This window comes from Argiope bruennichi, chromosome X1 (assembly GCF_947563725.1).
Source record: "Argiope bruennichi chromosome X1, qqArgBrue1.1, whole genome shotgun sequence".
Classification (NCBI taxonomy): Eukaryota; Metazoa; Arthropoda; class Arachnida; order Araneae; family Araneidae; genus Argiope; species Argiope bruennichi.
Genome location: NC_079162.1, coordinates 61,666,965 through 61,684,080, shown reverse-complemented (window position 1 = coordinate 61,684,080; position 17,116 = coordinate 61,666,965).

Here is a 17,116-nt window from a genome sequence, read left to right as displayed (position 1 = left end):
ATAATGTATAATTTTTTGAGCTTCAAATTTTTCTTGAAACAAAGAGCAGTTATTGTACAGATATTATTTTTATTATTTGTTCTGAACTTTAAAAAAGAACACGTAATCAACTATAAACTAAATATATTTGCTTACATTTATTGTGGATTGCCGATAACGTAAATAACTTTGTAAATATTATAAAATGTAGTATAATAAGTTTTTATATATATCTGCAGTGTATTTGTATAATTTTCAGATTCTTATTTTAATGCATATCATGTTTATTGTGTATTAAAGAACTGGTCATTCCTATAATATAATAAAGGAAATTAAATATGTTTGTGTTTTAGGTTTTTTTTTTTCAAAACCTTTCAAATTTTTATTTTTCAAGATAAAAATGATTTTTATTTCAACATTTGATTTAATGAACACATATATTTATTTCAAAATTTAAAAGCTTAAACACATTTAAATTTGCTATTAATTTTAAATGTGCAGACTTATCTCAAATATTTTAGCAGCCATTTGAGGAAACACAAGGTCAGTTTTGGGACGAATCTCATTTATTTGAACCGTGATCTTATAACATTAATAACATATGAGTCAGTATTCCTCTCTTCAGGTTTCCACATTTCACCATTTAGACGATGCTTGACTCGACTCCTGATTTAAAGTCCACCAGGATCGCATGTTCTATGAATTTCTTTCTGGAAATGGATTTTGAACATGCAACCGTCAAACCTCGAAGTGGAATCCTTACCAACAAACCTCCTTGTTCCCTTAAATTCGCGGGCTATTCGAGGATTAGTTTTTCCAGATTTGAATATTTAATCTTTGAGGCGTTCTTTACAGAACTCTCTCACATACACTCTATAAAAGATGTTATCCCCTACCTTAGCGCACAAACACTGGGAACCATGGACAAGGCCGTGAACGCCAAGAGTGCTCAAATTTTTATTTTCAGACTTCCACATCTGAGAGAGAAAGAGCGAATATGTGCTTTTTTCGATTGATTGAAACCTCAATTTGACACAGAATAAGAATTTTAGTATCAAAGACTAAATTTCATTTATGTAAATCAATGGATTTTTTCTTTTAATGTATGCAAAAGTACAGACAGAAGACTACCAGGCGTTGAAAAATTTGGTTCAAAGTTTTATTCATTTTTGTCAAAAGTCAAATTTCGGCGCAGTTAACTACAAATTCCTTTACTTTTCAAGAAAAGTACATTTACAAAAACCTTTATTCGTCACTTCCGTGTTTATAATTGAAAATGCATACAAAAATGATAAAAAGCTATATAAAAATTTAATTTATCAATAATTTTTTTGAATGTAGTAGAATATCTTATACAAATTTTATTAAAACAGCCATCAAATTAACATAATTTTATAATATTTCCAGTCCAGATAAACTACATATATAAACTATATATTCATTAAGTCCTTTTACTTTGTTATTTTTTTATTCGTTTCGTTATACTACCATTTTTTTAACCTTGATGTATATTGTATTTTCCATAGCACTTTATTTCATTTTTTATCCCATTTTGTATTCCGATTCCATAGAATTTCCATGTTTATGTATATATATAAATATATATTGTTAATACAAACAATACGTTATAATAATTGTTGATACAAATCAATAACTTCACTCATTATTATCAATAGAGTTTTAAACTTTCCCCCATTGTCACACAGAAGAATGACAGTTTCGCAATAAAATAATTAAACTAAGTACTTTGGATTCTTATTCTAAATCTTGAAAAGAAAATCATATTGAAAGACTAATGAAGTTTTTATACATTCACTAAATTATTTAAAATTTGTATAAAAACTGTGAAAACAGATGCTCACAATCTGCTGATACTGTAATTTGTCAGTTTAAAGGAAACATCCCACCATTACTAAGAAAAAGTTGTAGAAATAACTTTTATATTTCCCTATGTATTTTTATTTTTTAAATTGACATTTCGGAATTATAATTATGTTTATCATCTCAATTATCTCTGGCAATTTATCGATCTTAATTAGCAGTTTCTCAAATGATTATTTAATTATATTTTATGATGTTGGTATAATATCCAAAATATTAGAATTTTTTCATGATATACATAATGTGAAATATTATATTTTAAAGTTATGGAAAGAGTATATCAAATTTAAATACCTAAAACTATCTGGTTATAATTAATTAAGTTCATTTTATTTCAACATTCTTCTGGGAATCAACTTTTTGACGTTGCTGCAATATTTTGAAAGGACAGCTAAAGTTGTTATTCATCTTTCTCTGAATAACATAGCTAAAGTTGTTATTCATCTTTCTCTGAATAACATAGCTAAAGTTGTTATACATCTTCCTCAGAATAACATCCCTCATAAATTATTGGATTTTTCTAGACTATTCTACAATATTGAAACTGTTCTCCAAAATTCGCACCCTCCCCCTTCAAAAAAAAAAAAAAAAATGTTGTTTTGAAGCGTTTTCCTTTAGCCATACTGACTTCTTCATAATATTTCTGTGGTCCCAAGTTTCTTAATTAATTAAGGCCCAGAGCTTATTAATTAGTAATTAATTTCTTAGAAACGTTATTCGTTTCTTTAAATCGTTTTATTGAAAGTGTCTTTATGTACGAAATTTCGTGTAATAATTTGCTTATTTATTATTTTCCAGTAGATGTTTCGTTCAAACTCAGTTTTTACAAAAGAAAATGATTCCTTAACATTTTCCTAATAGTTCCATTAATATTATAAATGTCATATTTATTTTCTAGGCTAGATACTGTTAATAAGTTAATATAACTAAGTTTTGTTTATGATTTTTGCAATTTTTGTTTAGCAAGTTTTGTTTAAAATTCAAATTACAGTGACATTGTAATAGCAAGAGTACACGTATGCTCTGATTAGTTCGAACCACCTAAAAGACAGAGACATCATTGTTAGGGAAAAGAGCAATGCATCTGTTTGTAAATGGAGCGCTGTAATGTTAAAACTATGATGGACCGGGCAGCTCAACATAGAGGGACATTACAGATTTTGCAGGGAAAAAATTTCCTCAAGGGGATGGAGAGTCTAATCTTACTTGATTAAGCATATATATTCACGTGCATGGATTAAGGAGTCTTGATAAAGAGGAAGTGTGGCACACTTTCTTAGCCATTGAAACCCGAAGCACTTAAAAAGAACACAAGGAAGAAGTCTGATTTAGATTCTATATATCGAGGTAGTTTGCCTTCCCGGAAGATTTGAAGAAGTAGATTCATATTTGCATCTTTGCTTGGAAGAGAACCTCCAACAATCAGCACAATTGTTGTCAAAAATTCGTCGTTTAAAAGAGTATCGATCAGTTACTTATAAATAATGGTGGCTAAAAGTACTGCTAGAGGATAGGATCAATAAATTTCTTACTATGATATCTGATTTTGAATAATTTAGGCAATACCCTGATGTAGTTCCAATGCATGGGTATGGCTTATTTTCGTGAATAACTTTCAGGGTAAATTCCCATATTTGTTTCCTATGTGAGAAGCTCTGGAGCTGCCAGCCAGTATGGAATAATTCCTTCTTAAATGTGCTTCAGTTCGTCGGTTTTTAAATGCAATTTAAGAGCACAGTCAAAGAGTAGAATTCTTCATATTCATTCAGTAATTCATGTTCCTCAAACACGGTTTACCCTAATATTGATAACAATCCAATATATACGTAACAGTTGCTTTACAAAGTGACTGTTGGTAGTTATCAAGGTGAAGAAGAAATCTAAAATCTGTTTTTAATTTTTGTCTTCTAACTTTTAAACTTTTCTGATAAAATTTCTGTTACATTTTCTCCCACTAGAATACTATAAGAGAAACTTCCACTAAGAGAAATTATTTTATAAATTTGAACTTAAACGAAATAGAAGAATAGTTATTTTCTCGTTACTAAGTGTCAAAACTTCCAAGAATAATGTATTACGATCTAGCTGTTCTTTCAAAAAGAATAACGAAACAAGTGTCTCATATTGATTCAAAGAGAGACAACCTTTCGGTTGAAATCTAATCGAATTTTTGAAATTTCTCCTAGGGCACATATATTGTAGAATTTGAAATAAGGTGAAAAGAACTTGGTAAATTTTTTCATGAACGCAAATGGAGAGAGAACTTCCGTTCATGCCACAACTGGGACTACAATAAAAGGAATATTGATAGAAAGTTTCATTTATAGAGAAATGTTTTCAAGGTCTAGGATGGAAAATCCGAAGTTTTTGACATTCTCATCACTTTGCGCGTATCACTCATAACAGCTGAAAAATGTCTTATTTTTTGATTTCTTCTGTAAGATTATATAAAGAGAAAATATTGTTACCGACTAAAAAACTTCAGTCTGGGGATTTGATGAATCTTCATTGTTTGAAACATCTGCAAAAGAAAACATCAATTTTGGAACTCTCTCTGTCTGTCAGTCTGTCTGAATATATCTCATAAACGTAACATGCCAGGTAGATGAAATTTGGATGAAAATATGGACAAATTTTGGACAAAATTGGTCTATCTGACCTTTCGAGTGAAAATGAATGTGGCAATTCAAAAAATTAAACAAACTAGATAAAGAAAATATTACATATGATTTTACGACTTACATTGTAGATCAGGAGAAGATATTATAATAAATACGGCAAGAGATCAATTGGCTACCAATGCATCTATTCCTGAGAATATGTACGGGAGAAATTAAAAACACAACAGCTAAATGAAATTTTGCATATAGTCTCAATGTGTCTTCTATTCTTCCCTTTACAACGAAACAAATAACGCAACATGTTATGTAAAAAATATCAGGAAATCGAGAGGAAACACTACCACTGATTCAATAATTTTGAAGTCTTTCATTAAAATTGTTGAACTATGTCAAATGTTGGATTTAATCAGTCAAAGGAAAGAATTCTAACTGTGTTCCCTACTTTTTCTCATGTATTACGGAAAAGCAAAACTCTGACCATATTATGTAAACATGCGAGAAAACCCTGACCATAGTAATATCATTGATTCAATAAAATATTGATGGGTAATTTATATCAAATTAAATTGTAGTCATTGTTTTATTTCTGTAACCATTTTCAAAATTTCAAAATGGCTGTAGGTAATTCAAAGAGATGAAATCGTTTGCATTTGCCATCAGAATATTTTTATGATCGTATTCTGATCTACTGTATTTTATTGAATAGCATCTAAACAATAATTTGCATATACAGTTTTTTTAATTGACGGTACTGAAAGACCTCTGTAACTTAAACTATCAGCCTCAAAGCGACAAAATTTTGTACGGGAACTCTTGACGACATGGGAAAAAGGAATCCGCGAAAAAAAGAAATAGCTTGAAAAGTTGCCGATGCGGCACTTTTGATCGAAATTTTAAGTTTCACTGCATGATAAAATTTTAAAAAGCTACAGTAAACTGATAAATGAATAACAAAGAATTAATTTTTCCACAAATGTACTTTATTCGAAAAAATAACTTCTGTAAATGGTTACAAATTAAAAAAAATGATGAAATTCTATTCGACTTCCTTTTTATTCTTTGTTCTTTTGTTTTTATTCAATAGAATTGCTTTCCGGGGAAGACATATTTTCAATATGACCTCCATTTTCTTGGACTAAGCATTGCATTCTGTACACCGTACTCTCTACAGTTGAATGCAACATCTCAGGAGGCATGTTCATAACAGTCCGTGTTATGTTTTCCTTTAAAATAGATAAGTTCGAGACTCCACCAAGATAAAACTTCGATTTTAAATAACCCCACAGAAAAAAAAGGCACATGGGGTTAGATCTGGGGAGAGAAGTGGCCATGCATCACGAAAACAGTGACTAATGACTATTTCTTCTGAAAAGTGATGGCGCAACAGTTGCTGTCGGATGTACCAATATGTGGTGGTGCTCCATCCTGCATAAAGACAATTTTATCTAATTTATTGCTGAAGTTGTGGGATAATAAAATTACTCAGCATATCATGATATGTCTTTGAGAGTTTACGGAACAGGTATTCTGTCCTGCGTGGGCAATAGTCTCAAGAAAGTATGGTCCGATGATAAAATCTGCTGTAAAACCACACCAAACAGTTACTTTTTGAGAATGGTGTGGGATTTCTTGAAATGCACGGGGTTGTTCAGATCCCTAGATTCTAAAATTCTGAATGTTAACAGTCCCATTCAAATAAAAATGGGCCTCATCACTCCAGAGAATTGTCCAAGGCCGATCCACGCACCTCGATCCTGGCAAGAAATGTCAAAGCAAAGGTTAATCGAAGATCATAATCTGTAGGTTTTAATTCATTCAAAAGGTTAATTTTATATGGATAAAATTGAAGAATTTTTCTGAAACTTTCCTTACTGTTGAAGCACTAACATCCAGTTGTCGGGCAACTTCCTCGTGTGCTGCTATTATCAGCAGTGCTCATCTGATTTCTTTCAACGATTGCAGTCGCAATATCTGTGATATATCCTCCGATACCGGTTTAGAGGTCGGAAACCGGTATCCAAGGCCGAGTTGCGAGCAAATCTGTTTTTTTTTTCAAATTTTTTAATCATTGTTTTCACTGCATTATTGGATAGAGGTCCTTTAAGTACATTGTTTCGACTTCTAAATTCGCGAAGAGCGGCAGCTGCATTGGATTGATTAAGATAAAAGAGCTTCACAAGTAATACACGCTGTGCTAAAGTGAGACTCATTTTACAAATCAACTGATACTTGAAATGATTTTCAATGTCCTGCTTCTTTTTTTATAATTCAAAATACTGGCGATGGTGTCGTCTACGTAATCGGTATTTTGCATTTTGCAATTTTTCCCCGTGTTTTATGCAGAATTTTAACTGTCTTAAAGTGTAAAGCGTCACACTTTCCCCTATCGCCAACTTTTGGAACTAAATTTTTTTTAGCGGATTCCTTTTTCCCATGTCCTCAATAGTCCCCGTACAAAATTTGGTGGTTTTGAGGCTGATAGTTTAAGCTACAGAGGGCATTGAGAACCGTCAATTTTTTTTAAAAAAAACACCCTATATAAAGATTCTTGAGAAATTATGATCTATAATTTCAGTACATTTTCAAAATGCGAAAAAAAAAAGAGAGGATTAAATTTCTTTTATGGAAGTAATTTTATATACACATCCGGTTAAAAAATTTGGCATCCTATTTATACTCAAGAGCAAAGTGTCCAAAAATTTGAAGGCCAATTTTGTTAAACTGTATATTTGATTTTCAGAAGCAATTTGGAGAAAGCTGAACAAAAGAAATATGTTTTTTTTTCGATATTGTATTACTTTAAAACTACGCGACCCGGATATCTAATTAGTGAAATGAATATCAACAGTTGCACTTTAGAGCACTTTTAGTATGAAAAATATAATACTTTATAAATCTGAAACTGATTGAAACTTTTAAGTTTACTATATCGAAAAAAACGAACTATTTATCTTTGCTATAATTATCTATTTTTTAAATTATTAGTTAATATATCCGAATTTGTTTGGGATTAAAACTCTTTTATGTTTAACATGAATAATTCTATTGCATAAAATGGTATACTGTACAAAATCCTTTCATATCCTTAATTTTTTAAATTAAAATTACTGTGTGAATTGAATCAAACGATTTTTAAAAACCACTGGTGACTGATTTTTTTCTTAATTTATTATATTGTAAATTTTGTTCTCAAATAATGAAGAAATTACAAGAAAAGTTTTAAAAACATTTTGAGACAATTAATTAAATAGTTATTCTTTCAGTGATAAAAACAGGAGAATAAACTAAATTAATAGTTTTCCTGATACAAACCATTAATCGTCTGCTTTCAAAGTTTTCTGTTAGAATTTTTCACATGTATTTTGGCTACAACTCCTTGTAAGTATTCTTGTTCATCAACAATAAAAAAATATTTTATTTGCTCATGAAAGCTTTATTTTCTTATTAAAGTATTTGAGTTTGAGCGATGGACTTATGCTTCTTTTAGGTTTCGTTAAATCATAACTTTAAAACCAATAAAAGCCTTGCATAAAGGTTTGTAATAAAATAAGAGAATGATAAATAGAAGATGAAATGATAAATAGATAATGAAATGATAAATCGATAATGAAATAAAAAGAATGATAAATAGAAGATGAAATGATAGATAGATAATGAAATGAAAAGAAGTCGAGTAGTTAAAAATCTTGACGGAAAGGAATGCATTTCTTATTTATTGAATATTTAATTAATTATTTTTTTGCTTTGAATTTTTAAGAAAAATAAGGCTGTCAAATTTTTGATCGCATTCTTTTTCTTATCTTATAAAATAAATAAGCAAAATTTGGTTAAATTTGTCCCAATCGCTTAGGAGGAGATGCAGAGCATAGTGCAGACATAACCACAATGACTTATTATTATTAAGATCAGTAAAGATATTTATACACAACCTCCTATTAGGAGAGGCAGAATACAATCATCCTAGCAAACGTCCCATGCTCACTTTTTAATAATCAGTTTGAAGTTATGCTTTATCCTCTAAATTTTGAGTCCCCAAAATGAGAATTCTAGCATTATTAAAAAGTTTTAATAATAAAAGTGCTCAAATATCCACCTTTTATGGTTAACAAATTATGTACATAAAAATATACAAGAATCAAAAGCTAAACAGGATCTTGGAATTGATTAATTGAATTCGTTCCATTATTGAAGATGATTAATAATTCCTAAGATTTGCAGTTATTTATCTGGATATCTCAGAACATAGATTAATTAGAATCGCCAGAATCCAATTGATCATACGAAATTTCATCAATACAAAAGTAATTTTACGAAGCATATGCAGCTAGAAAGCAATTTCCCGCTGCATGTCTTGAGTGACAAATTAATGAGTTGCCTTGATGCTTATAAAGTTATTATCATTATTACAAACCTGATGCTACGAATATAGTTGCAAATTCTAGTTTCATGCTTTAAATCTTTTCAGAATTGAATGCTGACTGGATTAGATGTTATCTCATTTGCATCCGATTTTTCAATACGATTTGATGAAATGCCATAAATAACGGTAAGATTCAGCATCAAAATTCTATTTGCTTGAAGGTTAAGTTAGTATCTTAGAAGTATCTCTAAAGATTTCTGCATTTTTATGCAAAATGCATCAGAGAGACATTAGATGTCATCGAGAATTATATTAAAAGTGATACATGAATGAAATATGGTGGAATTTATGAGACAGTAATAATTTTACATCCTGAAATAAACTCTTATAATTATTTCTACTACTGATCTTATGTCTATGATTATATCTAACATTAGCATTTAGGAAACGCTTTAAGACACTGTATAATATTTATTCCCTAATTCAAAATACAAAGTTATTTCTCATCCAAAGCTCAGAAGATTTCGGATATTGCTTAGAATAATGTGAAGCCGTTCCTAAGTAAACAAGGAATGGTGATATATGTTTCAAAATAGGAATTATCAGTGTAGATAACATAAATACATTACACGCATTGAACCACAAATGAAGTTTTCTGTGTCAAGATTTTACATGCTTTAATGAAGAAAAGTCAAGTCATACACAGTCAAATAAATACAGCGATATAAATGATCAAATGATATAAAACTAATTAGATATTGGATGGGGAAAAAGGCTTTGGCTGAGGAAAAATCCATATAAATTGAAATAAAATTCCTTTCATCTATTTCAGATATAAATTTATATAGAATTTTGGTCATAGTATTTCTTTTAGCAGTTCTTTTTTCGAGTTCCTCATATATCTACATAGCATTTTCCATTACTTAAAATTCTTTCGCTTGCACTTAAAATGAATCGTTTGATTTATTTTTTTCTAAATGAATAATATTAGGATCAGAAAACCCTAAGTAATGGATCTAAGATTTCAAAACCTGTCATTTATTTATTAGAACCAAACAAGAAATAAATAGTTGAGAACTTTAAAAATAACGACTAGATTGTAAATATCTCACAATATGGCTGATATATAGTAGAAATTCATTTAATTTCTTCCAATTTTGTTTACTTTTTAACTGGAGATATTCTTGTTATTATTACAACTTTTTATTAGCTTTTATTTATATATTTTTGATTTGGTCTATTGGATCTTATTTTTTCAAAGTATAGTAATTTGAAATAAAATTTTCTGTAAGAATTGGAATCTACTACTACTAATAAAGGCGAATGTGTGTGTTTGTGTTGGTGTTCTACAGAACAGACTGTTTGATTTAGTGTTACTAATTTGTCAAAAATATTTTGTAGAAGGTTGGGCTATGCACCAAAGAATGATTTTTAAAAATTTTGATTAGAATGTTAATTAATTAAGCATTAATTAGAATGTTAAATAATTAAGCGATATTTCAGAGTTTTTCCACGAGAATTTCCGCAAATATTAAAAAAACACTGGCTATTACATCATTTTATAATTTAAAAAAATGTTTTAACAATAATAATAATATAATTGTATATACAAATTTTTCCCGATTTTTGGCAGTTCTTACTAATTTTTTCCCAATTATCAAAGATAAGTCATTGTTACAGTGAAATTCAAACGCTTTTTACTTCTTCATCAAATATTTAATTGCGCAATTTTCTTCTATTCTTGTAAGCCATGGAGAAAAGTTTCTGCTTTTGATCACCCCAGTTTACATGATAAATTTAAATTCATTAAAATTTCACAAAAAATCTATGTTAAATTTGAAATAGATACATAGTTGCTTAAATTTTTTAATGACACTATGATGTCAATCAACTCAACTACATTACAAAGTTTCATGTACACAATAAACTAGTGTAAATCTATTAAAATAAGAGGGATATATCGCCTGTCATGATTTCATGCTCAAAATTACTGTGGATAATGAATTTTAAATTATCTATGGAAGGTCTAATTGAATTAAACACACCCATTATTCCTGGAAAACCTTCTGGTCACAAAAAACGATAATTTAATAATAATTTTTTTTTCAGGCGAGATGCATTTCAATTTTCTGTCATCTTTTCCTTTTTTGAAAATATTTTATCATTTACATTTATGCTAAAATAATTTGACAAAGATTAACAAACAAGATTCGCTAGCTCTTGAAGAAACTTTTTCCTCATAGCCATACGTCTCGTTTATATCTTCCCCAAGCTTTCAAGAAAATACTAACAAATCTTGGAACAGTAAATAATTTTTTGACACGCATTTCCAGCCATTAAACGAGTTATTTATGAAGTTCAGAACTCAATTAAATTAGTTTTATGCTTTAAATTATCATAATTCAATGAATAAAAATAATTGAATTATCTGAATGCATAATCGAAGATGTAATTAAGATAGAAATAATTCATTTCTTTCTTCGTTAAATGTAACTCTTAATTTTGAACAAACCTTTAAAAAAATGAGCAAAGATAAATGATCAACACTCATAAGATTATTTAACTTATTTACTTTAAAAATTACATTTACAAATAAGTATTTTTGTTGGAACCATTAAAAACTGAAAAAAAAGGAAAAATAATTTATGGAATGAAAATAAATTTTACTAATAAGGCTGGCACTCCAAAAAAAGCCATTTTGTGCTTTTTTTTGGCACATTGCTTCTTAAAGAAAAAGAGCTGTCGCGGAAGCATTTTTATTATGAATATAATGGCTGTGTCTGCAATTAGCTAAATCTGGAACCGTTGCTAATTAGTGAAAAGTATCCCCCAACGGCAGTTTTCGATCGTTTACGATAGTTTCTTTAAACTCTTACGAAGATTCTCCAGAAATGTAATAAAAATTAATGTTTTGGATATCGATGAAAATATGGAGGGATAATGTGCACAACTTCTCTTTTTAATGATCGCGTTGGAAGTAAAAATAATGTGGAAAGGTTTGGAGAGCGACTAAGAATAAATTTAAAGTTATCGATTTTTTTTGGTTAACTGCTGCTATTGGCACATTTATGCACGTTTTCGATAGATTAATTTCGATAATTATCCAGGTAACATCGATAGTAATAAAAATTCAGGAAATAAATATATTTCGGGAAAAAATGACGATTTAGATTTTTGAGTTGTGACTTGATTTTACAATTCATAATGTTGCTATTCGATAATAACATTTAGCACTTTTTATGGGCAATATTTAATGTGAAATATCAACTTTCAACATTGTTATATCACAGAACAGTTTTTCTTCCTAATATATTATTTCTAAAGTAATTAATAAAAGTGCAAATAAGGAAGGGTGTTTTAAGTACAAGAAAATGAATTCCATATTATTGAACTGTGCTTGTTGAACTGTTGCTATGAGAATGTTTAATCACATTTTCAGCTAATCAGTGTATATAATTCTTCCAGCGAAATTTATTATGTCTTTTAGTTTAGCGGCTCATAATGTTTGTTTTTTATGTATAAAAATAATACTAAGCATGAATAATAATTAGTTATGGGATCGTAAATTCCACATTTTATTTATATTTTTTATGCTGGATTGTAGCAAAGATCAGTAAGTTGAGAACTGAAATTTAATTATGTATGTATACATTTTACCCTGAACAGGAACCGGAAGTGTTTACAATTCTTTTAAATACGGTAAGGAGTTTGACAAAACATAAATAGGTAAATTTCCAATTGGTAAGAATGTTGTTAGATTGAGGTTCCATGTCGCAATTAATTTTATTCTCACTTCACGGGAGAGTTAGATATGATTTCTATTATTTTCTTTCAGTAGTTTTAATTGCTTTGCATCTAGAAATTTATTTTTTTTCTTAGAAAATAATTATTTGTTTTAGTTTAAATTTAATGATTAATTTAAATTTCTGCGATCTTGAACATTATGTATAGAGAAGATGCCGTTGCAAGCGATCAAAGCTTAATGAGAGACAAAATTGCACAATGGAGGGTGAAACAAAGCCAAGAGAATAAAAATTAGTTATATGAATACCAACTCCACATTTTATCTACTTTTTTAGGCTGGATTGTAGCAAAGATTAATTTGCTGAGGTCTACTGATTCATAATATTCTTACTTTATTTTGATTAGGTTATTGCTATTATTTCCTTCAGCATACTTTTTGCTTTGTATATTGCGTTTTTTTTAATTAGAGGACCACTATTTGTTTTAAACCAAATTTAAGGATTATTTCTGATTGGAGTGTCCGAGAGCATCATTGCAAAGAAAAAAAGACTTTTAATGTAACTTTATATCTAAATTGTACTACAATTATTTTTTAAGCACTCTGCATATTCTCACGAGATTTTTTACTGCTATTTTCGTTAGTTAATCTGTGACAACTATATCCGAGATAATGTTAACAGGATAAAAGATCATCTTGATTGGTACATCTTTTAGTTAATTTTAATAACTGTTTATATAAAATCTATAGCAAAAATATATAAAATAAATAAAAATTGTTATTCAGAAAACAATCAGAAAACAAAAAGGAATCAAAATTAATTGCACTATAATACCTTACACTAATCTTGACCATAACATTAATTTTTTTTCTTATTTAAAACATAGAGTGTAAAATTACATTGATATGCTTTTAAGTTTCTCTTTAGCTCATTTACAGATTATTAAATTATTAACATGTGGTTTACTTGTCGTTTATAAAAAAAAATTAAAATTAAATAGTAGAGTTTTATTAATTTAAATATCATCGCGCGAAGAAAATTGCTTAGCATTGAGCATAGCATTTGAGTCACTATTTTCTTTTACGATTTCCTTCTTTTTATGAAAATTTCTCAGGTCAGAAGTAAAAAGTTTCTCAGCTGATAGATTTTTAATCAATGCAGTGAACAAAGGCAACTTAAACACGCCCATTATAATCCGAATGCTATATTGTAGATTTTTAATACTTCACATTATATTCTTAAAAATATGAAAAGAGTAAAAAAAAATTACTATATATTTTTTCACCATACAAGCATAATGAATTAATTCCCACAGCAGATTTTCATATTTCATATCAATTTTCTTCGAAAATTTATTATTTGTTTCATACTTTGTGTTACTGTTTGCAACCTGTGTAGATGTTTCTCTTATTGTCTCAAAATTATGAAATATGATCTCATGTAATAAATTCAGTAATTAACCTTATTCTGATCGATAATCTAAATGGATGCATATACGAAAAAATAGAATTATCACTAGAGTCATTGCTCTTATTTTTTATTTTTGCAACTGAGCAGAAGTTTTCATCTTAATGACAATTTTGAGAGTATATTGTAGAACTGAAGTGAAGTGCTCTCGATGAAGAGACTCAAGACAAAAGAAGAGGCAGCGGGAAATAGTTCTAATGCAATTGAAACCGTAATTTTTTCCCATTTGGAAAAAAAGGAAGCAACAGAAAAGTGCTGAATTTGCGATTCTGTAGGGCTCGTTATGTTATTCGGAAGACTAGGGTAGAAAGGAGAAAGCAAATACTTTCATCTTAATGACAATTTTGAGAGTATATTGTAGAACTGAAGTGAAGTGCTCTCGATGAAGAGACTCAAGACAAAAGAGGCAGCGGGAAATAGATCTAATGCAATTGAAACCGTAATTTTTTCCCATTCGGAAAAAAGGAAGCAACAGAAAAGTGCTGAATTTGCGATTCTGTAGGGCTCGTTATGTTATTCGGAAGACTAGGGTAGAAGGGAGAAAGCAAATACTTTCATCTTAATGACAATTTTGAGAGTATATTGTAGAACTGAAGTGAAGTGCTCTCGGTGAAGAGACTCAAGACAAAAGAGGCAGCGGGAAATAGTTCTAATGCAATTGAAACCGTAATTTGTTCCCATTTGGAAAAAAGGAAGCAACAGAAAAGTGCTGAATTTGCGATTCTGTATGGCTCTCTAGTTATTCGGAAGACTAGGGTAGAAGGGAGAAAGCAAATACTTTCATCTTAATGACAATTTTGAGAGTATATTGTAGAACTGAAGTGAAGTGCTCTCGGTGAAGAGACTCAAGACAAAAGAGGCAGCGGGAAATAGTTCTAATGCAATTGAAACCGTAATTTGTTCCCATTTGGAAAAAAGGAAGCAACAGAAAAGTGCTGAATTTGCGATTCTGTAGGGCTCTCTATGTTATTCGGAAGACTAGGGTAGAAGGGAGAAAGCAAATACCCACGTGACTCAAATTTTAAAGTAATATGGTTTTTCATTTTAGTTTAATTCATGAGAAAAAGATTGGATTTTGAAAAAGCGTGGAAAAATGAAATTGGTTACGCAAATACACATAACACATTCGTGCACGTTCATCCACTCACAACCACATAATTTCTTTTACATAGAATAAATTCAAATTATTTTTATTTTTATAACTGCTTTGATCTTTACATGTACATATTTTTTCTATTGTTCAGTTGATCATTTTTTTATCATCAAGATCACACAACACATTCTTCTCGGTATGAAACACACTGAGTAACATACTTTTGATTATTATTTTCGCAACTATCTAATTAATGAAATCGAATAAATACTGTTCGGATTTAATCCAATAAGAGCTGAAATCTTGCAACATATAAAAACATTCCTTCTCTTAAGCAACTTATGGTCTCTGGAATCTGTGTCTCAGAGAGAACATAAACAAAAGCAAAAGATGCTTCCGAGAAGCAATTAATGGCATTTTTTGTTTATCTTGTTTACCAAAACAAATGTGTTGCAATACAGTCCACGACCTTCGCCTTTCTATAAGAAGCGATTTATTTTTAAGGCGACATTCTATTTTCATAAGCTTTTAGATATTCTGAATTATGATGAATTGTTAATTAAATATTTGTTAATGGATTTCATCTTTATGCACAATATGAGGAGGTTGTTTATTGATTACTCGTTTTTGAACATCAAGAGATATTGATATTTTTGAAGTTCTTAGATTATTATGTGTATTAACATGTTTCTGAGCTTTCCTTGAGTATTGTAAAAGCAATTTATTGTTTTCAGAATAAAATACATATTTTTTAAAACTATTTTTCGACAGAAACTACAATATTAGCTAATCTGTCAAATATTGAAGAAATTTTGCGTTTCCTGACGCTTGATTATTTTGAAACAATTCAGTGATCAGCCAGTTTTTCATCTCTGCACCAGAACAAAACAGCTTTACAAAAAGGGAGTTGAACAATTAGATTAACGAATAGTAGTCTGGAGGAGAAAAATACGTTGAATATGGAGAGTGGAGAATCAAAACCCACCAAAACTAATTCTGGAGTTTCTTTGATTAGTGTTTGGATCTGGATGAGCTCTCTCAAATTGAAAACAAACTTTTTGAGGATCTCGTTATAATCAGGGCATTTTCATACTAATAATTTATTCCAATCTGCTGCAAACATTCACGAACATTCTGAGGCCTTTATCCTGTAAAAAAATACACACAAAATATTTTCATTCTATTCTTGAAACAACTGTCATACATAATTTTATTAATATCACATGTCCCTTTCTTTCAATTCATTTGGTATCCATTTTTCCCCCAAATTAATTCAAACCATATTTACTGCTAGAGAATAGTAAAAAAATGCGAATTGTGTGATTGGGTGGCACTGATAGCAATGCAGAATTCTGATAACGTTTGAGCCGCGGTGGCCAGGGGTTAGGTCAAGGCTTAGGAACTGGAGGGTCTCAGGTTCGAGACCCGATTCCACCGAAGAACCGTCGTGTAAGGGGGTCTGTTGCACGTTAAATCCGTCATGACCACACGTCCTCCCGATGGTGTGGTGTGGGGAGGGGGGTGCCAGCTCAGGTATCGTCCTCGTCATCTGACCAGGGTTCAAAATTACGAGGTCCGTCCCAAAATAGCCCTAGTGTTGCTTCAAACGGGACGTTAATATAACTAAACTAAACTAAACTGAGAATGTTTGAAATGAATGATCATAGAAAAATGCATTGATATATTTGCATCTCGCCACGTAATTCTTCATAAAAATTAAAATAATTGTTTTTAAAAAAGTCGCGATTACTCGACATATAGTATTTGATTGAACATAATGTAATAATACGTAATTGTCCAACAACCAGTTGTACTCTTCTGTTATAGTTTTCTCACCTTTCTTAGCATTTAAATGATGAAATAATAATTCCCGCAAGTGTTGTTTGTTTGGTTAAAAATTTGGCTAGTTTAATTAATAAAAACTATAGTAATATAGTCTACAAGTAATATAGTTGTCACGTAATATTTATTA